Source organism: Danio rerio, chromosome 4 (assembly GCF_049306965.1).
Source record: "Danio rerio strain Tuebingen ecotype United States chromosome 4, GRCz12tu, whole genome shotgun sequence".
NCBI classification, from domain to species: Eukaryota; Metazoa; Chordata; class Actinopteri; order Cypriniformes; family Danionidae; genus Danio; species Danio rerio.
Window position 1 is genome coordinate 65,390,658 of NC_133179.1, and position 26,064 is coordinate 65,416,721.

At 35.1% G+C, this 26,064-nt stretch overlaps 1 protein-coding gene, 1 long non-coding RNA gene and 3 other non-coding genes across 5 annotated transcripts in view; 4 read left to right on the plus strand and 1 right to left on the minus strand.

Moving 5' to 3' along the window:
• The window catches only part of LOC110439389 (NACHT, LRR and PYD domains-containing protein 3), a 440,964-nt gene that overhangs the window by 295,705 nt on the left and 119,195 nt on the right, over window positions 1-26,064 (minus strand). The window lies entirely within an intron of this gene.
• On the plus strand, window positions 17,742-17,815 carry trnai-gau (transfer RNA isoleucine (anticodon GAU)). Its single transcript has one exon. It is a non-coding gene; the product is annotated as a tRNA-Ile (tRNA).
• Window positions 18,587-18,660, plus strand: trnan-guu (transfer RNA asparagine (anticodon GUU)). Its single transcript has one exon. It is a non-coding gene; the product is annotated as a tRNA-Asn (tRNA).
• trnan-guu (transfer RNA asparagine (anticodon GUU)) lies at window positions 19,013-19,086 on the plus strand. Its single transcript has one exon. It is a non-coding gene; the product is annotated as a tRNA-Asn (tRNA).
• Window positions 23,683-26,064, plus strand: part of LOC141381898 (uncharacterized) — a 45,052-nt gene continuing 42,670 nt past the window's right edge. Inside the window, exons 1-2 of the long non-coding RNA XR_012402792.1 lie at window positions 23,683-23,732; window positions 24,224-24,373. This is a non-coding gene — a long non-coding RNA (uncharacterized lncRNA). The remainder of the gene's footprint in view (window positions 23,733-24,223; window positions 24,374-26,064) is intronic.

The following is a 26,064-nucleotide window of genomic DNA, read 5'->3' on the forward strand; positions in this document are numbered from 1 at the left end:
AGGCAGGAATAAATCCCTCTCCCCAGGACTGGAGCTGGTTTTTGCTGGGTCAAACGTGGCCCACAACTTTGGAAGCCAATGTTCTTTTTTCTTTGTTTAGTTTTATTATCATTTTTGTTAGTTTTAAAGGTTGCCAACTTAACTTTCCGAAATTACCATGCAGAGATATGTAAAATAAAATAAAATAAAATTGCATCTTTAAATGTAAATGGGTTAAATAATCCAATTAAGAGGAGTAAGGTTATGGCCAAAATGAAACGTGAAAAAAATAAAATCATATTCTTGCAAGAAAAACACATTTCCCCATCTGAACATGATAAACTTTAAAAAATTGGATATACACAAACTTTTTATAGTTCTTTTTGGAAAAATAATATAAGGGGAGTTTCAATATCAGTACATAATTCTGAGTTGGTTAAAGAGATATCAGATAAAGAAGGCAGATATATTTTGCTTCAGGGAAAACTAAATGAACAATTAATCACTTTAGTAAATGTATATGCACCCTCTGGCAGTAAAACGCTGTCCAATACAATTATCAACCTTTTGGCTATGGAAACTAAGGCAATAACAATATGTGGAGGTGATTTCAATATAGTTCTTAACCAACAAAAGGACACTTTCAAAAATAAAAGAATTAAAATGGCTCAATTAAGAAGTTTTAAGAATTCATTAAAAGATCTTGGAGTATTAGATGTTTGGAGAGATCTTTACCCCTCAAATCGAGAATACTCCTATTATTCTTCATCCCATGCAGTATACAGTAGGATTGATTTTTTTTATGTTTAGCAGGGACAGACACGGTAAAAGAATGTGAACTGAAAGCGGCCGATGTATCAGATCATGCAACATTGTACCTCACTTTAAATTTGAATGACAGAAAAGCTGATAAAATATGGAGGCTAAATACAAGTATACTAGGGAAAACAGAAGTAGTGGCCCAAATTAAATCAGAAATTGAATTATACGTAGAGAATAGTGATAATGGGGAAGTAAGTCCTATAATCTTATGGGATGCAGCTAAAGCTGTATTACGAGGCAAGATCATTTCTATTACAGCAACCCTTAAGAAGATAAAATAACTTCGATTTAGAAATCTTGAAGATGAATTAAAGCAATTCACAGAACAACATGCAACTAGTAAAGATACCCAGATTTTGAAACAGATCAAAAATAAAAAAAAAATAAAATAGATGAGATGTATAGAGAGGACATAGAGTAAAAATTAAAATTCTTAAGGCAAGCCTTTTATGAATCGGGACCAAAAGCAACAAAAAGGCTAGCATGGAAACTTAAAAAAACAACAACAAAAGGTTTCAATTCATAAGATAAAAAGACCCCAACTCAGGAAAAATATTGTATAGTCTAAATAAAATTATAGAGGCATTTGAAACATATTATAAATCTTTATACTCACAACAGACACAGGTAAATAATACATCAATTAAAGCTTTTTTGGTTTCTCTTGATCTTCCCTGCATTGGACGAGAACAAAATAGTCTCCTAACAAAAGAAATTACAGAGGAGGAATTAGATAAAGCTATAAATAATCTTAAAAATAATAAAACACCCGGCAATGATGAAAAAGAGATCTCACCTCTTCTTATATCATCATTTAATTGGACACTTAAAGAGGCAGAAATGCCCCTTTCTTGGATGGAAGCAATTATCTCAGTCATACCTAAAGAGGGGAAGGATAAAACTCTTTGTAGTTCATTTAGACCTGTGTCTGTTTTAAATGTAGACTATAAATTATTTGCCTTTATTTTAGCCAAGAGACTTGAAACATTTTTACCTGATTTGATAGACATATATCAAACAGGGTTTATTAGAGGACGGCAGACTCAATATAATATAGGAAGGACACTTCATGCAATACGACAAATTAAAAAAAGATCACATTAAAGCAATTTTAGTTAGCCTAGATGCAGAGAAAGTGTTTGACTGTGTAAATTGGGAATATTTATTTAATGTTTAATATAGATTTGGATTTACAGAAAATACAGTTAGAAGCTTTCAATGTTTATATTAAAACCAAAAGGCTAGGATAAAAATAAACGATTGTCTTTCAAAAAAGATAAAACTAGAAAAAGGAACTAGGCAGGGTTGTCCCCTCTCTCCCCTGATGTTTGCCACGTACATTGAACTTCTAGCCCAGGCAATTAGAGAAGAAAAATCAATTGGGGGGGATCAACAAATAATAAGGTAGACCATAAAATTGCTCTATATGCGGATGATGTGCTACTATATCTCTCAAATCCAGATGAATCACTTTCTAGTCTGCTTCTTGTTCTTGAAAGGTTTGGAGAACTCTCTGGGTACAAATTAAATATACAAAAAACTCATTTTATAATTTGGCAACAACCCAAACAATAAACTTCAACATAAATAAAATATTAATTGTAAACTAAACTCCCTTAAATACTTAGGAGTATGGTTAACACAAGATGCAGCTGACCTGTAATTTCACTGACTCGGTCCCAGTCATTCTCTTCGCTGGCCAGCAGAGGTCACCATCACCGGACTTCTAACCATGACGTCATGCACAAACACTAATTGCCACACACACCTGCAGCACATCACACTGATGAACCACACTCACTCATAAAAGCAGCTCACACACTCCGTCTTGTGCAAAGATTGGTGAGAGATGGATTTATGTAAAAGCAAACTGGGAAGAATTTATGTCAGTTAGTGAAGAAGGGTTAAAAACACTGGATAAAATGGAGATATCTGACGATGATGAAAAAACAACAGAATAGTAGCAGTAACTATGGAGGCAGCTGAAAAATATATTCCAAAGAGTAAAGGGGGAAGAGAGAGGAAGATAGTGCCTTGGTGGAATGAGAAATGCTGAGAAGTCATAAAACGAAAAAGGGAGGCATTTTTAAAAAAATGACAAATTCACATAACTTTCAAAGTTTAATAGAATATAAAACTGTTCAAGCAAAAGTTAGGTGAGTATTAAGGCAAACAAAAAAAGAATAATGGAGGGAATTTTGTAACAAAATATGAAGTACACCAGAAAAGGAAATATGGAATATGATTGAAAAATGAGAGTAATTAGAAAAGATGTGGAAATTCCTGTGCTCAAAGAAGGAAACGTGATGGCAGTGAATGACAGAGAAAAGGCTATGATGCTATGAGAAGCATTCACCAAAGTAAACTCTAGAAATTTTTGTGAGGATAGAGTAAGGATCAGGGAGGAGGTGTTATCAAGTAATCCTATGATAAAGCAACGGAAAGAAGAAACAGGCAGTGTTTTGGATGTTCCATTGGAAATGGCAGAACTGAAAAGAGTATAAACAGAGTAAAATAATCTTTCCCTGGTTTAGATAAAGTTACACTATGATTAAACATTTAAGTGACAAGGCTTTGAATATTATGTTAGATTTTTGCAATAAGGTATGGAGAGAAGAAATTTTGCCAACGAGTTGGAAAGAAGCTTTAATAATACCAATTAAGAAACCAGGAAAAGATTATAGTAATCCAAACAGCTACAGACCAAAAGCACTTACATCTCATTTAGGTAAAATAATGGAAAAAACTGACAGATTAATGTATCATTTGGAAAAGGGTAAGAAATTATCACCAAATCAGAGTGGCTTTGGGGGGTAGAGGGACTATGGATCCAGTAGTATGTTTAGAGACAGATATAAGAAAAGCATTAATGAATAAAGAATCAGTGGGAGCAGTATTTTTTTTTTATATTGAAAAGGCCTATGATATGGCATGGCATGATGGACTGTTAATAAAACTGGAAAAAATGGGAGTAGAAGGGAGAATGTTTAATTGGGTTAAATATTTTTTTTTTTGCAAGAGAGATCAATTAAGGTAAAAGTAGGAGAATTTATAACACCAAAACAATTGACAGAGAATGGTACTCCTCAAGGGAGTGTCATAAGCCCGTTGCTTTTCATTATAATGATTAATGAAGTATTTGAGAAAGTAGATAGGGGGGATAAGTAGGTCTTTAATTGCGGATGATGGAGCTTTGTGGTTTAGGGGATGAGATATAGATTATATTATGAGGAAAATGCAAGAGGCATTAAATAAGGTTGAAGAGTGGTCCATTTTAAATGGGGTTTCAAGTTTTCAGTGGAAAAATGCAAGTGGTCTTGTTTACAAAAAAAGTAAAGGAACAAATTTGAAGTTAAGGTTATATAATCAACTGCTAGAACGGGTATCAAAAAAAAGATTTTTAGGTATGTGGTTAGATCATAGACTTACATGGAATGAACATATTAAAAGGATGGAAGATAAATGCAAAAGGTTTTGAACAAAATGAGATGTGTAGCTGGGCAGGTCTGGGGGGCAGACAGATTGGCTTTAAAAACTATATATATTACACTGATTAGATCAGTGTTGGATTACGGCTGTGTAGTGTACAGTTCAGCAGCAAAGACTCATCTAGAGAAGTTAGAAAGAATACAGGCTCAGGCATTAAGGATTTGTTGTGGAGCGATCCGATCATCTACTGTGTCAGCACTTCTAGTTGAAGTAGGAGAAATGCCTCTTAGTTTGAGGAAATGGTTAACGGCAGTTTATTGGGTTAATCTAATGGGGCAGGAGGAGTCTCACCCTACAATTAAGGTTTTACAGAAATGCTGGGAGTATGGAAAAAGTGAATGTAACTGTTTTGGGTGGATAGTGGAACATTTAGTAGAGGAAGTGAACATTAAAGAGTTAAGTATCTCCCAGACTGATTATACCTGCTGTACCTCTGTGGGTTCTGCCTCAACCAGTAGTGGATTTAAAAATGTTAGAAAACAGACAAAAAGAGGGAATGGGACAATTGGAGGAAATGTATGTAAGGGAATATTTAATGGAAGAATACGGAGATATGGTACATGTTTATTCAGATGCATCAAAAAATCCAGATAATGACCAGCTAGGAATAGCATATGTAATTCCAAAGTTTAATATAATTTAAAAAAAATAAGGATTTCAAACAAATTGGCAGTGTATACAGGGGAAATGTTGGCATTAAGTTTAGCTTTAGAATGGGTGAAATTAAGAGTGGGGGAATTAAGAGTTTTAGTCTGCTCGGATTGCAGTTCTGCTCTTAAGCATTGAAGCAAAACACTCAGACTGTAGGCAAGATTTAGTAATTGAAATATTATACGAGTTGTATAAATTAGATGGAGAGAGTAAAGGTAGTGTTTATCTGGGTGCCGGCTCATGTGGGATTACAAGGAAACGAAGAAGCAGATAAAATGGCAAAGCAAGCTACTATGGAAGAGAATATAGGAATGGAAGTGAATTACAGTAGAATTGAAGTTAAAGCAATAATAAAGAAACAAATAATGGGGAAATGGCAGTTCCATTGGGAAGCAGGAAAGAATGGAAGGCAAATGTACAATATTCAGCTAAAAGTGGGTAAAGGGAGGCACTCAAAATGAAAAAGGAAAGGGGATACTATTTTATCCAGACTAAGAATTGGGCATACTGGACTTAACAGTACATTTGAAGGTAATTGCAAAGCACAGAACAGGTCTATGTGAGTGTGGGGAAAAATGAATCTGTTGAACATGTGATTATGCATTGAGCTGTATAATGAAGAAAGAAGAGAGTTATTGCAAGAAGTCAAGACAGAAAGAGATTGAGTTTACATTGAAATTTTTATTAAATCCTGAGGTTGGAAGGCATATTAGGTACACTGCATTGTTTAGATTTTTAAAAGATACAGGACTGATTAATAAGATTTGATTATTAGAATTACTTTAATGCAAATTTATTTAGTTTAAGGTACATAGTGGGAGGAGTGAGCAGAAGTCAGAGGAGCTGGAGACGTGGCGCTGGCGGATGCGAAGTCTCTCACTAGGTTGGGGGAAGGGATTATAATGGGAACAGAGAGTCTCTGAATCAGGTCACAGGCAGGTGGCGGTAATGCACAAGAACTGGTGCGATCCGCCAAATAAAAACAAAAGAAGTCCTGTGCGAAGTCTTGTTCTGCCCTGTCTGACATTACTTAGCGTTATCTCCCTGCCTTATCTCCCGTGTATTACCTGGACTGTATCTTGACCTTGTCTTGCCTGCCACCTGCCTCGAACCTTGCTTATACCCTCGCCTCTGAACCACGCCACCTGCCTCTGACCCATGCCTGCTATCACAATCCTTGACAGTCAGCCACCAGCCCATAGACCCATACTAACAACGTTGAATGTGAGTTCGCACGCAAGTGCGTATTGTGTGATTGTGATTAAACTGTTTACTAAATATACTGCAAATGGATCCTCCCGTGTCAGACTCTTCGTTATAATAGTAAAAACTGATATAATCAATGATAAAATTAAAGATGATCTTAAACGCTGGTCCTCTTTAACATATCTAGACTTTAGTTCTAGAATTGAAAGCATAAAAATGAATATGCTCCTAAGACTCATATCTTTTCCAGTCACTTCCCATGGAAGTCCCAGTCAGACAGTTTCAGGACTGGGATAAACAGTTTTCTAGATTTATTTGGAGAGGAGAAAAAACAATAATTAGGTGTAAGACTTTGCAGTTAGATAAAAGAAAAAGAGGAATGTCCCTCCCTAATTACAAAGATTATTATTATGCTGCACAATTAAGACCCTTGGTATGCTGGTGTGATCTTGAAGTAGAGACAAGATGGAAGGAAATCGAGAGCAAAATTCAGGAAATACCAATTCAAGCATTAATAGGTAAAAACTAATTTCCAGATGAAGATCCAGTATCTTAACCCCCTAACAGAGTTTACTCTGAAAACTTGCTATACAGTGGTAAAGGAAATTTATTTGGAGAAACAAATTAATCTTTAATTGGGTGGGGCATGACTCCAGATTTCAATCCTGTAACTATGGATAATAGATTTAAACAATGGGTATATTTAGAAATCTCTTCATTTTGTACAATTACAAAAGATGGCAGAATGGAATGCTTCCAAACTTTAAAAGATAAGTTTGGTCTTCTAAATCAAGATCTATTTAGATATTTACAGTTGCGGGACTATTATATAAAAGAAATACAGGATGAGGACTGGAACAACCAGCTTGTTCAGATTTTTGTACAGACATAAAAGAAAAAGTATGACTAAAACAATTTCTAAATTATATAAAGCAATAAGTAATTCTAGAGGACTCTCAACAGACTATATAATATTAAAATGGGAAAATTAAGTAGGCATTATTCTGAATCAAGACCAATGGGTTAAAATATGTGAAAATAAGCTCAAGAATGTGGCGCGAGTTTTGTTGGAAACACTTAATTGTTGTTTTTTTTTTTTTTTTTTTTTTTTTTACACCAAAAATTAAATCATTACAATCGGGGACTACTCATCCTTGTTGGAGGAACTGCGGAGTAAAAGAGGCACATCATGCGCATATATTCTGGCAGTGCTCAAGAATTGATAGTTTTTAGGAAATAGTGCACTCCACCATCAATGATATTTTTGATCTTTATATTCCTAGATCATTTGAAGTACTTTATCTAGGAGATACTCCTATTAATCTTAAAAAGGAAAATAAATATCTGTTTAAGATATTTTTGGCAACAAGTAAAAAAAAAACTATAACCTGGAAAGGGTATAAAGAAGAGCTACCAACTAAAGACGAATGGTTCAAAATTAAAGCAGAAGTTAAGGAAATGGAAAAAATGACAATGCACTTCGATTTCAATTAGAAACCTTTAAAAAGAAATGGAGTAAATGGCTGGCTTTCTCCTCAACGACAATATAATTATTTATAACTGAACATTTTACATAAATCTAGAGGTAATGTATCATTGTGAAAATATGTTTGGCAACCTTTTATTATAAGTTATTTTATACTTTATTTATTTTGATGAGGTTAATTTCATATTTTTATGCGTGTGTGTGTGTGTGTATGGATATACATGTGTGGAATGGATGTATTTGCCTATACAAGTATGTATACATATGTTCCATTTATGTTCCTAAAAAAATCAATAAAAACTAAGTTATAAAAAGGGGGGGGGGGGGGTTATATATTTATATTTATATATATATATATATATATATATATATATATATATATATATATATATATATATATATATATATATATATAAAAGCGATACAAGTAATGCTTAAAATAATACAATATTAAGAGTAAGTTTATGAAAACGAAGCACAGAAATTATCAATGTGTAACGGAGTAGGTTAAATAGCTCTTTTACCGTAATTAGGTGAAATGACTGACCAATAGGCACTGTACCAGTTTATAGGAATATGCTAGTGTTTTGTGACATTTTAAGTGACGTACACACACACACTTTGATCCTAGCATCAATCATGCCCATAATTATGAGACAAACACATTTCTTAGTCATCTTTCTGATCGCCATGAGGCGAGCATTGGTTTATTTTGTTTTCAACTTAACTTTGCATAATAATGCAAAAAAAAAAAAAAGTATGTCCGGATATGGGGGTCCAAAATAACAAATCCAATAAAGCCACAAGCCCCTCACGTCTATACGTCTCAGGAAATTAGCTGCGCAGATTGGAATCAGGTGGCAGGATTCTGCAAGCAAAAAGTAGGAAACAGAAAAATTAACACTGCAATTTAGAGAAAGAAAAAAATAATAAAATAAAACAACTTTGACATTAGAAAATGAAACAACTTGATGATAATTCTCACCTTTTCACCTCTACTGTGTTTCACATGATCCAAAGGACACCAACAAAGCAAAGCTCATCAAGACATTAAAAGGACACTCAAAGAACCCCCTGAGAAGCAGGAGGACAAGCTGTTTAACAATAGCTTGTTTATGGCCCACTGGGCGGAGTTATGACACATCATTGAGGGGTCAAGTTGAATCCCCTCTTTCTCGTAGTACTCACGAATATAAGTCTCTTTCAGCATCGGTGACTACGTTTGAAGGGTACTCGGATGCTTGTTGTTTCAAACGCAAAAACGTTTTAACTTCTTCGCTAAACAATTTATCCGTCCTTACAGGAAAATGCCAAACTTCGTCGAGTTTGACGACTACATACCCTTTCTCGTTCGCTTTTAAAAACTCAATACTGATCCAGCACCCGGAAAGAGCCCTCTCATCATCTGTGTGATCGCAACATGATGTCTGGTTTTCTCCATGCGCGCATGTTCGACATAGGGGGAACATGAGTTTACCGCCGCATCTGTAAGGTAGGACCGGGTGTAGTAATTTACGCGGAGGATACACGGTGGCTTTGATAAGACCGTAATAATTTTCAATTGGTTGAAAATCGTTGAAAATTATTTCCGGGTGACCTATTGGGTAACTCTTTCTGGATTGGCAGAACGGGTATAAAGACGTAAAATCAAGGTAACTGATTTTCTCACCATCGGACACTTTGTGATACAACTTATAAGCATTTGTGCGCCTATTAAAAAGAGCATCTCTTGGTTTCAGTCTCTCGGGAGCCGAATAAGTGCTCATAAATTCCATCACTGAAGCGTCTGTCTGCTTCATCTTAGCCCATTCGCATTCCCAGATAACCTCTACCTTCATACCATGCGCACTTTGTAGAATTTCGACCTTTTCGTCAGACCGAGTTCTGAGAACACCGTACGAGACCACCGACAGTCGGTGTAGGTTGTGGGGCTCGTAGCGACATTCATGCCCATGGTGGAAACAACCGTTGAATTCGAGAGCATACTTAACTCCGCCCTGTTCATAATAACCGTCTAAGAAAAATTTACCGATTTGCATTTCACCATGATTCAGAGCATGATGAACGTCGACGTTTCTAGACTTTTTTTACATACTCCAACCATTCGATCGACACGCTTGAACGTCTAATTTTGTTGAATGTACGCATTATTGTGAGTTAGAGCCACAGTGTCCTCTACGAGATAATGAGTTTTGAACACCCCCATACAGCAACTTGCAAGAGTCGTGAAACTGAACAGATCGATTTGAGTACACTCTATGAAGGACTCGCGGTATTTCATACACGCTTCGCGTAGCAAGATAACGTCGTTTTCGCCATAGTGGTACAACTCCTTCTTAAAGTTAAAGACCGAACGTGAAGCAGTACTGTACCATGCATCGAACTTTACTCGATCTTTTTCAGATAGGTTGTCATACCCATAGAACTTTTTGTCTGGGATAAGGCCAATATAGTTCTCATTTTCTTTTCTATTGAAATGATGCGGAAAGTAGCCTTTCTCCGTCGTGGTGAGATTTAATGCCGCGGGCATCTTCGATAGAGCCATCGGGATGAATGATATGCTATCGATGTAGCGGTGTTCGAACACATCATCGATCATTAATATTAATTTACAACCTTGCATGATGATGTCCATTTTTTAGACCGGCTTTGCAGTAATATTCGAGAATTAGGAGTCAAATCTGGACGCGTTATGAGCTATAAAACAGTAGCCTTTGTATCTGGGTTTTCTGAAATGCGTAATCATTTTTTCAACACAATCAGTTCCTTCAGCTACAAATCTTGTACCGCGAAATGTTATCGCGCGGACAAAATTAGCAACGTGCCTACCATTTTCATAGCGGGTCTCAAAATCGTAAAAAACATATTTTTTCTGTGTTTTTTTGAGTATTTCAGGCTTGATAAAACATTCATGCACCCCTGCGCTGGTAAGTTCTTCACGGCATGCCCAGCAACGGATAGGGGCGCACACATGGGGAGACCTGTACTTTTCGTAACGTCTACAGTATTTTACAATGTCACAAGGCACTTTACCTCTTTCAAGCACCGTTTTCTTGTGAGCATCGTAGCAGTAAGCCGATTTGCAATAACGCAGACAATCGCGGCAATGGATGGTTTTTTTAGGATGCTTGTAGCAATCACTGTCAAAACAGACATTACAGACGTAATCGCATTGGTGGTGATTAACGTACGAGAACCCTTTATAGCAAAATTCACACACATAGCTAGCGCCTATAAAAGCCTTCAAATTGAGAATCATGTAGTAATGTTCGTCTTGTAAAAAACAACAATTTTTACATCAAACAGTCGTTCAAATCTATCAATGTCATGAAGACCTACTTCCTGTTGGATAGCAAGACCAGCTTTATTGTGTATGATAGCTGCTCGGTTTTCTAATTCACACTCCGGTAATTCAGGCTCTAGAAAATGTGCTAGACATATAGAGAAGCACAGTTTGTTTGATATGTTTGTAGGTATAAATAAGCTCGTCTTTTTTCTTTTGATTACCTGATCAAATGCCAAATCAGTAAGTTTATGACGAGCCCCACCGCCTCCTAGTCTGTTCATTACAACATTAGCTTCAATCTCGACAGTCTCGTTAGCTGCTAACTGGTCATCGCTCTGTAAAATTTTCGCAATTTGGTCCATAAAAAGATTAACGTCATAATTATTACTGTGTTAAAACAGCGTTTACATCAGATTTCAGAGATGGGGTTCTAAGGCATAAATTGATAACGCTACCGTCACCGCCAATCTGTCTAGCAAATGACACTATGTCATCCATTGTATTGTGTAAACGTATGTGGTACGTCGCTAAATCCTGTGATCTTATTTCTCTCATATTTAAAGACCTACGCAGCGATACGCTGTTGAAACGAGGTCTTGGTAAAACGTGATATTCATTTACACTACCACCTTCTCTCAACAATGTTTCAATGTCGATATGTTGTTGCCCTAAAGGTTCAACATTAGCGGATGTTGATGGTTGCTGATCATTGTCGACGGCCGGGTGCGGTGTTTTGTTATTACTCGTATCATTTATCGCGCGACTAGTCGTCGGCTGTTCATGATCAATCGGGATAGCTGACGGCATACCGTTAGTGTCGTTATAAGGAGTGGCGTCCTGAGTTAGTGCCCCACCGCCCTGTTCGGTAGATAATAACGTTTGTACGTAGTCTGATAAATTAAATTCATTTTCCTGATCCATCTCATCTAAATTTGGACTTAAAATAGAATCGAAGTTAAAAGCATCGTCCATAGAATTTAACTGTAAATCATCTAAGAATCTATCTGTGTCAGGTTCGATAGACCTTTGTGGCGTAACAGATAATGATTGATCTGGTTGATTTTTTTTTTTTTTTTTTTTTTTGTGCATCATCTGAAGTATTTACGTTACCCATTACAGTTATTTCATTTACTTGATTATTTTGAATTTAAAATGTTTATTTATTGTTTAAATTAATGATTACTTTTATTGAATATCGTACCATAGAATTTATTTAATCTTTTAGTTTTATTTATAGTTATGTTTAATTAATATTTTTTTACAAACTTTTATTTTTATTGACTACTTAAAATTATTTTTATCCTTTATTTTAAAATGATTTTATTTTAATTTTTAATTTAATATTTATAATCAGATTTGTTTTAGTTTTATTAATATTTTAATTCTTTACTTTTTAATTTTTATGTTGATATTATTGCTTTTATTGATTGTTTATAGTTAAGTTTGTTTTAGTATTATTAATATTTTAGTTTTTATTCTTTACTTTTAATTATTTTAGGTATGACTTTTTAATTATTTTGGGTAATACTTTTAAATGTATTACTATTTTTTATTTTATTTTATTTATTGGTGTATACCTGGCTTGTTTTATTAATTTTATTTTCAGGTATACTTTGTTTATATTATTGTTTTTTATTATTTTATATTTTATTCATATAAAACGGACACAATCTAAATCTATTTTATTAGAAAGGCATTAACAACAATATCAGTAATGGTATAAAAAGATAATTGTAAAGAAATACATAGTATGACTCGATAGAAATAACCAATTTAAAACTAAAACAGAAATAAACAAATCAGATATTTTTAATGTATAACAGCAACAATATTAACCAATATAGAATCAAATTTTAAAAATGTAAAACAGAAACAAAATTAATTAAATTTTAAAATGTATAACTAAAGCAGAAATAAACAAATCAGATATTTTAAATGTGAAACTAAAAACAGTATTAAACAATATAGAATCGAATTTTAAAAAATGTAAAACAGAAAAAATTAAAGAAATAGAAATATTTTATTGAATAACTAAAACAGTATTAATAATATTGAATAGAATTTATATCTTAATCAAAGATGATTAAATGTATACACTGAAACAGTATGAAACAAACCAAATACAATGTTTAATTGTAAACTCAAATTGAAAATTTTATAAATCTTTTAAAATGTACAATCAAAAACAGAATTAAGAAAATTAATACAGGGGGAAAATAAAATCTAACTAATCAAACAAAAGAGATCAGATATTAAACACAAACTTAACACATTTAATCAAAACGAATAACTAAAACATAAGGCTAGCTAACATGAATCAAAATCTAGTAATAAAAGTACATTGAGTAAATAAAAACAGTGTTATTGATGAATCATCTACGTATCAAAGCATTTTTAATTGAACAGAGTATTGAACCTAAAACACGGCGATCACGTTCAGCTTTGTTCAGTAAATTTAATACCTCAGTCAGTTTCTGATTTGCACCCCTTAATTGTTCATCTATATCACGCTGCTGGTGTAAAACATATTCAGATATCTGATCAATTTTTACCTGGTTTCGTTCCAGATATTGCAGAACTAGTTGATTAAAACGGGTTCGACGATAGAGTTGGGTCCTGTTAGTGTGAGATCATCGGCTTGTTGTGGTTGGAAAACGTGGTCGCCGCCATGATTGTTTTCTTCCTCCTTTTCCGGCTCGTCTTCTTCTACTACTAAAGACGGGTATGGTGTATATACAGGACTGCGACCGCCACCTAGCGTTGAGGCATAACCATCGCTGGATTCACCGTCATCCGTCCAGCGTTGAGGGCTTGGTGCTAAAACATCATTAAAAAGAAAAAGTCTTTAATATATTGTTTAGAAAGTCGTAATTTTACATTTAATAAAATAAAACACTCACAATGTTGTGCCTCAATACTGCATTCAGAAGGTCCGTTGGGGCTGCTAGCCAGAGACGTGGGAACTAGAGGAGAAATGCATATATAATGTAATTTAAATTAACAGAAATGTGTACACATCATATCCGATTAATGTATTTTCACAGTTAATAAAACACTTACGTTGTTGTATTTCAAAAACACTTTCCCGAGGTCCGAGCGGGCTGGTATCCGGTGATCGCGGAACTAGAGTAGAAGCAGATATTCAGAAAAAAAATTCAAACTAGCTCTAGCATGAAACATTCAGCATGGACGGGTGCACAATTCAACAGTTATAAATTACATAGATTTAAACCGTATAAAACAAGATAATACATTACCTAAACGAGCTTCATCTTCATCATCACCATCATATTCAATATGTTGATCCTGTACGGCGGTATAAATTTTCAGCCTCTTGTTTGAAACAGGGCTAAAGTTATAATCAAGGCGTCTTTTTTCCGGCCGTGTCGAGCTGACCAACGTTGCTTGGACCAGATCGGTGGCTTCTTGCTCGTCCTCCGCTGTTAAATCAATGACCTCGATTATATCTGAAACATAAAAGTGAAAATATTTTATTAATAACGTTTAGATTATCTATAGCTGCACCATTCTAGAGATATTGAATGAGCAAAATCACATGACTATTTCTGTGGCCTGTATGTAAAGCGCTCGTCTTCGGGCCACATGTGTTTTCTAACCGGGTTTCGAATACACGCTAGGATACAATGGGCCTAGAATATTTCATTTAAATAAAACATTTACCTTCTTCCCTTTGGACGTCAGCATTGGATCGAGGCCACACTACGAGATAAAGCAGAAATGTATGATTTAAAACAGCCGTTTATATAACATATAAAATATCCGTATAAACAGTATTTACTCACAGAATTGGTTGATGGCTTCAAAAGCATCAATCTCTGATGAATTTAATTCTGTAACATAAAAGCTGATAGATTGAAAATATTTCAGGTCACAGTATGACTGACGAAGTATTACTTAATGCAATGTATTACAGCATAATAATAATATTTTACTTACGACGAGCCATGCTTCCTCAAAAAGTTTAGTGTAGACTAGAAGAGATGGTGAAGGAGACGAATCACATCAACAGGCGATGACCAGATGAATAACTTTCCCTTGGTTGTCTGCTGTATTTAAGTATAAAGATGTGGGGGTCGTGCCCAGGTGTCGGAGAGAGATAAGAACCATAAAAACTACTCGAATGTATTACTTTCAGGATCACAAACACGGACTTTTATATAATAGTAGAAATAAAAATATCTTTTATATATTATGACAGCTAGTTTATAGATTATTTAATTTATTAAAGAGTATCGTTAAAACCTGATATAAAGTAATGGAATAACTGGAATGTAGGGTTAAATAAAGTATATATAAATATAGTCGTGTATGTATTATATAACGCATATCTTTAATATTGAATCATTTCACTTTATAAGAATGAAATTAAAAACATTGTTATTATCTATCATTGTAGTCGGATATAATCAAGCATCCGGAAACATTTTAACAAGTAATATTACTGTTTTAATGGCTGCATAAATATGTGGTTATTTTAATTAAAATATCAGATGTGTTTAGATAAAACATGGAATATGATAATTGTAGCTAATACGGTCTTTTAGACTATTGCATCCAAGTTGATGTAATACACTCGTTTATTATTTAGATAAGGTTAAACATATTTAATTTAACAGGGTGAAAATAAGGGAATAACCGAATTTATGTATTTGCTGAGTAAACACTAGATGGCGCTAGAGGTCTATGTTTGTGCTCAGAGACCCATGGCGCTTATCGGCATCAAAAGACCTTAGCGGAACCACCCGCTGTTCGTGTTCACAGATGTGTTCGGATCCTTACTGTGTTTATTACAACGGACAACGGCTATAACCTTATCGCAGAGACTTGTAGGCGCTTCATGCAGCGCTGAGGAAATTAGTTCGACAGAGGTGCCACACGACTGTTTGCATAACAGACAGCCAAATTAAAAGAAACGTAAACGCAGTTTAATGTTTGTATCAAATAAACTTAAATAGACTAAAACAAGACGTTCAATAATGATTATCTGACGTATGCCAGATTATTAACGTAAACAATATACAACCTACTTGCGGCAATCATTAAAATGATGTAAGAGGTTATCTTTAGCATGGATTAAAATATGTAACAACGGGGGTATTGAGTTAAACATCATACCAAAATGATGATGGTTTATTAAATACAGTTTCTTGAATTCATTTCTTCCTATTTTTCTATATTGAGCCAAAATAATATAACATTCAAATTGTGTCGAGTGTTTATAATAATATTTAATATTCCTTGTGTATGATTTTAAATTATTTGTAATTGAACATTTATTCACAGGTTACATCATAGATAGATAGATTAAAAAATTGTACGAGATAAACTTTACGTTAGAAATGGGTCTTACAACAGAGTTATTCGTTTATTGTTTTATTATAACATTTAAATAAAGTTAAATATTTGATATACATTGTGTAGGACTATAAAATATTTGTAATTGAACATTTATTCGCAGGTTACATCATAGATAGATTAAAAAATTGTACGAGATAAACTTTACGTTAGTAATGGGTCTTACAACAGAGTTATTCGTTTATTGTTTTATTATAACATTTAAATAAAGTTAAATATTTGATATTCCTTGTGTAGGAATATAAAATATTTGTAATTGAACATTTATTCACAGTTTGGATCATAGATAGATTAAAAAATTGCATGAGATAATCTTTACATTAGAAATGGATCATACAACACAGTTAATCGTTTATTGTTTTATTATAACATTGAAATAAAGTTAAACAACCATAATAATCGCGATGGATGAATATTTCTCAATGTTGAACAATCATTGTCTCATTCGCACAGATAGAGAGACATACAAACAGACCGAGAGCCGTACCAGAGAGACGCAAACAGATATAAAAACACACAGTCTCACGCTTTAACAGCCGGAAAGAGCCGGACTGAACGATAACCATGTAAACGGACGTTTGCGTTTTATTTAACAACCGATGTCATAATGTTCGCTTATCAGATACACGCATACGCCGTAACAGTCATCAGATGTATTTTATCTTTCTCAGGCACGCTTCAACCGGTTCAAATTTCCCGCACACACACACAATCACACAGGCACAGCCAGAGCCTGTCGACACACCCACACCCGAGCTGGAGAGACGCACACACATACACAGACACGCAGTTCTGACCATAACAGAGCAAAGGCAACACAGCGGTGCATATACCTAGTTTATTAATTCTAACATAATATATTAACATAATATATTATAATATATAATTTAATTACATTAACATAATTTAAAACAATAATGACAATATAATATTGTATAATTATAATAACTGAATTGATTACAATAATTAAAATATAATACTGTATAATAGTGTATAATATAGTTTTAATAACGGTTGATATAATTTATTTCATTATAATCTATTTCATAATATTAAAATATCTCATATTAATGTAATAATAACTGAATTATTAATTTTATTCAATTGATAAGAATCTGATTAACAGAATTATTAATTTAATTAAAATGATAAGAATCTAATTACCGGAATTATTAATTTAATTCAGCTGATAAGAATCTGATTACTGGAATTATTAATTTAATTCAACTGATAAGAATCTAATTAACGGAAAGGGGCGGGGTTTACACCGGAAGCCCGCCCTAAAAGGGGCGTGGCAGTCATCAATCAAACTGTTTGACACATGGTACCGGATATTACTCTCTCTCTTTTCTCTCTTTCTCTCAGCAAACTTACATTAGGGTTCATATAGCAGACCTTTTGAGACAAAGTTTCGCCTTTCTACCACTGTAGGTGACTTTTTACTAAGTCTCTGTGGCGCAATCGGTTAGCGCGTTTGGCTGATACCTGAAAGGGTGGTGGTTCAAGCCCACCCAGGGACGAATTGGCCATTTTGCTGCCTTGCAACTGCTAACACATGCACTGGGCATATATCCTGGGCCACATTCTGTCCAGCGTTACAAGATGAAATCAGGATTTAGCAGAAGATTTTCACAGGTAGGGAAGGTTTAACTGAAATTGGTGTCTAGCTCTGGATAGAGCTTTTCATCAGCCCGGCTAGCTCAGTCAGTAGAGCATGAGACTCTTATTCTCAGGGTCGTGGGTTCGAGCCCCACGTTGGGCCTTTCTGTTACTTTTCTCTCTTTCTCTCAGCAAACTTACATTAGGGTTCATATAGCAGACCTTTTGAGACAAAGTTACGCCTTTCTACCACTATAGGTGTCCTTTTCCTAAGTCTCTGTGGCGCAATAGGTTAGCGCATTCGGCTGTTAACTGAAAGGGTGGTGGTTCAAGCCCACCCAGGGATGAATTAGGCATTTTGCTGCCTTGCAGCTGCTAACACGTGCACTGGGCATATATCCTGGGCCACATTCTGTCCAGTGTTACAAGATGAAATCAGGATTTAGCAGAAGATTGTCACGGGTAGGGAAGGTATTACTAAAAACGGTGTCTAGCTCTTGAAAGGGCTTTGCATCAGCCCGGCTAGCTCAGTCGGTAGAGCATCAGACTCTTAACTTAGGTGTCTGGGTTAGGTCCCCATGTTGGGCATTTCTGTTACCTCTCTCTCTCAACAAACTTTCATTAGGGTTCATATAGCAGACCTTTTGAAACAAAGTTCTGCCTTTCTACCACTGTAGGTGACATTTTACTAAGTCTCTGTGGCGCAATCGGTTAGCGCGTTCGGCTGTTAACTGAAAGGTTGGTGGTTCAAGCCCACCCAGGGACGAATTAGGCATTTTGCTGCCTTGCAACTGCTAACACGTGCACTGGGCATATATCCTGGGCCACATTCTGTCCAGCGTTACAAGATGAAATCAAGATTTAGCAGAAGATTGTCACGGGTAGGGAAGGTATTACTGTAAACGGTGTCTAGGTTTTGAAAGGGCTTGTCATCAGCTCAGCTAGTTCAGTCGGTAGAGCATGAGACCCTTAATCTCAGGGTCGTGGGTTCAAGCCCCACGTTGGGCGTTTCTGTTACTTTTCTCTCTTTCTCTCAGCAAACTTACATTAGGGTTCATATAGCAGACCTTTTGAGACAAAGTTTCGCCTTTCTACCACTGTATGTGATTTTTACCTAAGTCTCTGTGGCGCAATCGGTTAGCGCGTTTGGCTGTTACCTGAAAGGGTGGTGGTTCAAGTCCACCCAGGGACGAATTGGCCATTTTGCTGCCTTGCAACTGCTAACACATGCACTGGGCATATATCCTGGGCCACAATCTGTCCAGCGTTACAAGATGAAATCAGGATTTAGCAGAAGATTTTCACAGGTAGGGAAGGTTTAACTGAAATTGGTGTCTAGCTCTGGATAGACCTTTTCATCAGCCCGGCTAGCTCAGTCGGTAGAGCATGAGACTCTTATTCTCAGGGTCGTGAGTTCGAGCCCCACGTTGGGCCTTTCTGTTACTTTTCTCTCAGCAAACTTACATTAGGGTTCATATAGCAGACCTTTTGAGACAAAGTTACGTCTTTCTACCACTATAGGTGTCCTTTTTCTAAGTCTCTGTGGCGCAATAGGTTAGCGCATTCGGCTGTTAACTGAAAGGGTGGTGGTTGAAGCCCACCCAGGGACAAATTAGGCATTTTGCTGCCTTGCAACTGCTAACATGTGCACTGGACATAGATCCTGGGCCACATTCTGTCCAGCGTTACAAGATGAAATCAGGATTTAGCAGAACATTGTCACGGGTAGGGAAGGTATTACTAAAAACGGTGTCTAGCTCTTGAAAGGGCTTCGCATCAGCCCGGCTAGCTCAGTCGGTAGAGCATCAGACTCTTAACTTAGGTGTCTGGGTTAGGTCCCCATGTTGGGCATTTCTGTTGCCTCTCTCTCTCAACAAACTTTCATTAGGGTTCATATAGCAGACCTTTTGAAACAAAGTTCTGCCTTTCTACCACTGTAGGTGACATTTTACTAAGTCTCTGTGGCGCAATCGGCTGTTAACTGAAAGGTTGGTGGTTCAAGCCCACCCAGGGACGAATTAGGCATTTTGCTGCCTTGCAACTGCTAACACATGCACTGGGCATATATCCTGGGCCACATTCTGTCCAGCGTTACAAGATGAAATCAGGCTTTAGCAGAAGATTGTCACGGGTAGGGAAGGTATTACTAAAAACGGTGTCTAGCTCTTGAAAGGGCTTCGCATCAGCCCGGCTAGCTCAGTCGGTAGAGCATCAGACTCTTAACTTAGGTGTCTGGGTTAGGTCCCCATGTTGGGCATTTCTGTTGCCTCTCTCTCTCAACAAACTTTCATTAGGGTTCATATAGCAGACCTTTTGAAACAAAGTTCTGCCTTTCTACCACTGTAGGTGACATTTTACTAAGTCTCTGTGGCGCAATCGGCTGTTAACTGAAAGGTTGGTGGTTCAAGCCCACCCAGGGACGAATTAGGCATTTTGCTGCCTTGCAACTGCTAACACGTGCACTGGGCATATATCCAGGGCCACATTCTGTCCAGCGTTACAAGATGAAATCAAGATTTAGCAAAAGATTGTCACGGGTAGGGAAGGTATTACTGTAAACGGTGTCTAGGTTTTGAAAGGACTTGTCATCAGCTCAGCTAGTTCAGTCGGTAGAGCATGAGACCCTTAATCTCAGGGTCGTGGGTTTAAGCCCCACGTTGGGCGTTTCTGTTACTTTTCTCTCTTTCTCTCAGCAAACTTACATTAGGGTTCATATAGCAGACCTTTTGAGACAAAGTTTCGCCTTTCTACCACTGTAGGTGACCTTTTACTAAGTCTCTGTGGCGCAATTGGTTAGTGCGTTCGGCTGTTAACTGAAAGGTTGGTGGTTCAAGCCAACCCAGGGACGAATTGGGCATTTTGCTGCCTTGCAACTGCTAACACATGCACTGGGCATATATCCTGGGCCACATTCTGTCCAGCGTTACAAGATGAAATCAGGCTTTAGCAGAAGATTCTCACGGGTAGGGAAGGTATTTCTGTAAACGGTGTCTAGCTCTTGAAAGGGCTCCTCATCAGCATCAGCTCGGCTAGTTCATTCGGTAGAGCACGAGACCCTTAATGCACCGTGAGTTAACATAAACGCACAATGAACAACTGTATTTCCATTAACTAACATGAACAAATACTGTAGTAAATGTATTGTTCATTGTTCATGTTAGTAAATGGATTAAGAAACATTAACTAATGAACCTTATTGTAAAGTGTGACCAATTACTCTATATATATATATATATATATATATATATATATATATATATATATATATATAGGTTAGAACAGAGAATGTGTTAGGGTTAGGTTTACATGGTTATGCAAATAAGTTAAGAGGCATTTAGTCATTTACTGAATTTTGCAGTTTTTTAGAATAACGTCACAGAATAATTTTAAGTTAATTTACCATTTTAAATAACTGTGTCGTAGTCTTAGATGATCATAAATGCAATGGAGAATATTTGAGGTATGAATGAATCAAGGTAAATAGCAATATGTGTGGCTCATAATAAATGGATTTGAGTTTCTGTGGTTTCTAAGCGCCATCTGCTGGTTGATGTCGGTTGCAGAAAGTGTTGCTTTCAGTTTTACTTTTATTTGGAAACAAACAGCATTAAAGCGTTGTGCTAATAGTTTAGATATTTCCATCAAGGGTAATAACCTTTAAGCAAATTTTTTGCAAACTGATTTGATAAATGTTACTGTAAATGTTTTTTTTCTGTTAAAGAATAGTTTTGTTTTGTATAACTGCTCATTCATGATGGCTGATTTCATCAGGAGAACATTATTATGTGATAAAACACACTGTACAAGATTTATATGAGAGAGTCAAAGAGATTTATTTCATTTTCACTGTTTTACAAAAAAAGAATCTAGACAAAAAAGACAAATCTTCAAACTGCATCTGTGGTTATGTTGCTGACTGAACAGTCAGGCAGCCAGTGTTAGTGAGGCCAGTACAAACTATTTTCTTTATAATTGTCATTTTAAATGTCATTTATTCTTGTGATTCAAAGCTGCATTTTCAGCATGGAGATCTGCTGTTTTTCTATGATCAGATGTTATTGGTACAAAATTACTAACAATGATTCTTACAATTATTAAAAAGAAAGTTTAAAGTAATAATTTGTGTAACATTGCAATAATTTTTAAAAAATTATACATTTATTTATAATGTTTAAAGTATTTCTAATTATTTAGAAATTTATTAATTTGAACTTTCATTTTTATCATTTTCACAAAACACAAATGGAGATTTAAAAATCAATGTAAGAGATTTACCAAACAGCTTTATTACAGAAAGTAAATTAAATAAATTACAGTAAAAACAACTTAGTTACTGAATTGTTCATTTAAACTGACTTTAATTCATTGAAAATCCCTGATGATATAATTAGAAATAGAAAGATTATTTAGAATGATGGAGTAACAGCCACCTTTATTTTAAGCAGAAAAAGTTATTCTCAGTTTATCTAAAACCAGTAAAGCTTGGCCATGAATTAAATTGACTTGAAGCTCTTTAGTTGACAAAGAAGTTCTACAGTGAACTACTGAATACACCTTTTTAAGTTCACAGCTGTCACAGTCAGACCAGGTACTCCACCCTTCCTGATTCCTCATCTGGTCATCGTCCTGTTCGTCTTTGTTTCTGTTCCAAGACCCACCACTGCAATAAAAATAACCCACCACTGCACCCACAATAACCCAGCACTGCAGGGGGCTAGCACTGTAAAACAGCATGGTGGTCTTGCACTAATTTGTTCAAGACTTTGAAACTCTTGAAACACATGGTGTATATATTGAACAGTTAGTAGAAAAAAAGTTGTGTGAAAGGAAGTGTATTTTTTGTGTCATCTGATAATCTAGGTGCTCATTACATTTGCAGGATTACAGGAGAGTTCCACAGATAAACACACATGTCGATTTTGAATTGCCAGGAGGTGTGAAATCCAGGAAAAGGGGGTCCAGTCAGGATCATTATGAAAGGTTTGTGCACTAATGCTGCTCTCTAATATAGGTTGCACAATTATTAAGGTGTCAAGGTTTTCGAAAGACAGTCACAGATACAAAAGAAAAGTCTACATTTAGGATTCCATAACAATTCCATTAAATACTTGTCCTTTAAGTCATATTAGACAATCTAATGGATTCCTTTAGGTTTTAAGGTTCGAAAAACATATATAAATTCTAAATGGAATCCTACGCAGAAATCCTATTAGAATTTTTATCATGTTTTAGAAACTTTCCTAAAGGATTCCAACAGGATTTCTGTATAGGATTCCTTTTAGAACACCAGTTGGAATACAATACAGAAATCCTATTCGAATCCTTAAGGAAAGGCTCCAAAATATGATAAAAATTCTAATTGGATTCCTATAAAGAAATCCTGTTGGAATCCTTAAGGATTTTTTGACAAGGGTTTGAGGTTTGTTTCTTGTTTTTCTGCTGCTAGATTGTTTGTAAAAAGTGCAGGAGCTTGACCAACATTAATTTCTTACAGCCTATGGTCTAATTAATACAACAACTATGTGGTTAAATAAAAAATATTGAAAATGTTGATGTCTCAAAGGCACTTTATGGTGTTAATGACCCTAAAAACGTTTTTCAAATGGTCCAAAATGTGTTAGGTTAAAGGTTTTTACTAACTTCAAATACTGAAAATATGTGTCTGTGTGTGTGTGTGAGAGAGCAAGTGTAAAGTTAAAAACGAGGAAGAAAAATATCAATAAGTCATGGCTGCAACAGTAAGTGGCAAAAAAGCTAAACAAAAAAGACTTTTATTTTGGCATGTCGTGTGACGTCATAAGGCTGCGCCGCTCTTGCGCTAAATTCAGCTGGAGAAAGGTTTGTTTTAAAACGTTTACACAAACATATAGCGATTGATTAAAGTTTCAGGTTTTTCATCTGATGCTAAATTATGTACCTGCTGTTGACATTATTTTGACCCTTTATGTAACGAAGTACTATTTTACTCACAGTAATTAGGGCTTTTGTTAGAACAAAGCAACAGAAATGTGAGTAATAAGTGTTTAATGAAGGTTTAATTTATTAAATAGCATAATGTCATTCCATCCCAAGTAAACATCATCACTATATATATATATATATATATATATATATATATATATATATATATATATATATATATATATGAAATTTGAGTACTAGTTCTAATCAGCTCATTGTTTCTATCTCGAACTTACCTGATTTCTTTTGTTAATCACTTTTATTTATAGAAACTGTTGAAGCAAGTGTTGACGAGAAATTATTTTGTTTCTGTTCATTGTTTTATTAATTTTAATCAGAACATTTTTTGTTTTGTTAATTTTAAACAGGATAAAGTGTCAAAACGCAGAGAGAAACTCCTGCTGAAGCTACTGATCTCCACACTGTTATAAAGATGGCGTTTATTAAAGAGGAGAGTGAAGATGTGAAGATTGAAGAAACATTCACAGTCAAACAGGAAGATCTGCAGGAACAAACAGGTTGGTTTTCATTCTCAAACACCAACTCAGTCATTTGATCATAGAGGTAAAGTTGGTTTTATATTCACACATTCAGACTTTCCCCTTAATAATATAATTTCATAAAAGTGTTATTTGCAAACTCTAAATAGCGAAATCATATTAGCAACAAATGACTAATAAAGTATAACATTGTTCACAGTCAAATAAACAGTGTTAATGTTGTTTTCAAGCCATACTTGCATGCTTATTCCGATCAAATATTCAAAGTAACATGGTAAACAATATAGAGACTTCTAAATGAACGAATGTGCAAATATAAAACCAACTTTACCTCTGTCATTTGATACTCCTTCAGATATTTTAATAATATGAATAGTAAATTAAATCCATCTTGCAGCCCTGAGTGTGCTGCCTAGTTCTCCTAAATACACATAAGCACTCATTGAAAGAGGAATGAGTTTCATTTGTTTCTTGTTCTCGTGTCTTTTGTCATTATTTTATGTATTATTAGTCTCCCATTATCTCTACCTCCTTAAGGTTATTGCTTTTCTTGTTCTTCTGTTTGTAAAGCGTCATTGACAATGGCTCTATATAAAATAAATAAAAACAATAAATTTAAAAAAGGTTTAACTCAGTTGACGATATTATTATAATAACTAATTACCAGAGCTATTGTGTTTAAGCAGGGTTTCTGTGGCGTCTTATAAGGTCTTAAATTCCAAAATCAAAAATTTAGGCCTTAAAAAGTCTTAAATTTAGTGAAATATTGTGTTGTAGGTCTTAAATCTTTATAAACAAGCCTTCATTTTCGTTTGTTCGTGTTTTGTTACCCAATCTGGTCAAAACCCATACAATCACCAACAATTCATCTCAATAAAACTTTCAACTTTTTAATTAAAAAAGGACATTTTAACTCTGTTTATCATAATGGTAAGGACTGCTGAGGACATCGACCTGGGGTCTGTTCTTCGTAGCTCGCTTAAATGATCTAAGATAATTAGGCAGATCCTGGATCTTTTAATCTTGATAACTGATCTCTCGCTAATTTAGTTCTTCAAACAATCTTGTGAATCAGATTAAAATGTCTGAATGAACTGATCTGAGATCACTGCTGGTGTTGTGAAGGACAGATCTATCGATCCTCGAAATCATGATCAGCAATGCAACGATTGGCTGACGGCACAGCAGCGTAATGACATCATCTGATTAATATTCAATTATCCATGTGAGCAAAATTACATCAAATTAGTTGTAAACGGTTTGTTAAATATGACACGCAATAACTTTCCACCTTGTTGTGGGCTGCATGCTTGGCCCTTTCATGTGTCAAGAGCAATTTATTTAGTTTTACAGTTAGAACAGATTTTCCCTATTATAGTTAGTGTTATTGTAGTATTAGTGTATTGTATTGGTGTAAATAACTGGATGTTTACAAAAGCATTTTGATATTGGTAAAGGCGTGTGCAACTTTTGTGAAGCATCAAATTACCATCATATTGAATGTCAAAACATGTTTATGACTGCATAAATGTATTATTGCTTTTAAAAAAGTCACATATTGTGCATGTCTATTATCATACACAAATTGTACTAAAGCGATGTAAAAAGTTCATATCAATAAGTTTTCTCTTTGCACCACCAGGTGGCAGTCTATTTATATAATATATTATAATATAATATAATATAATAAATACACACACACACACACA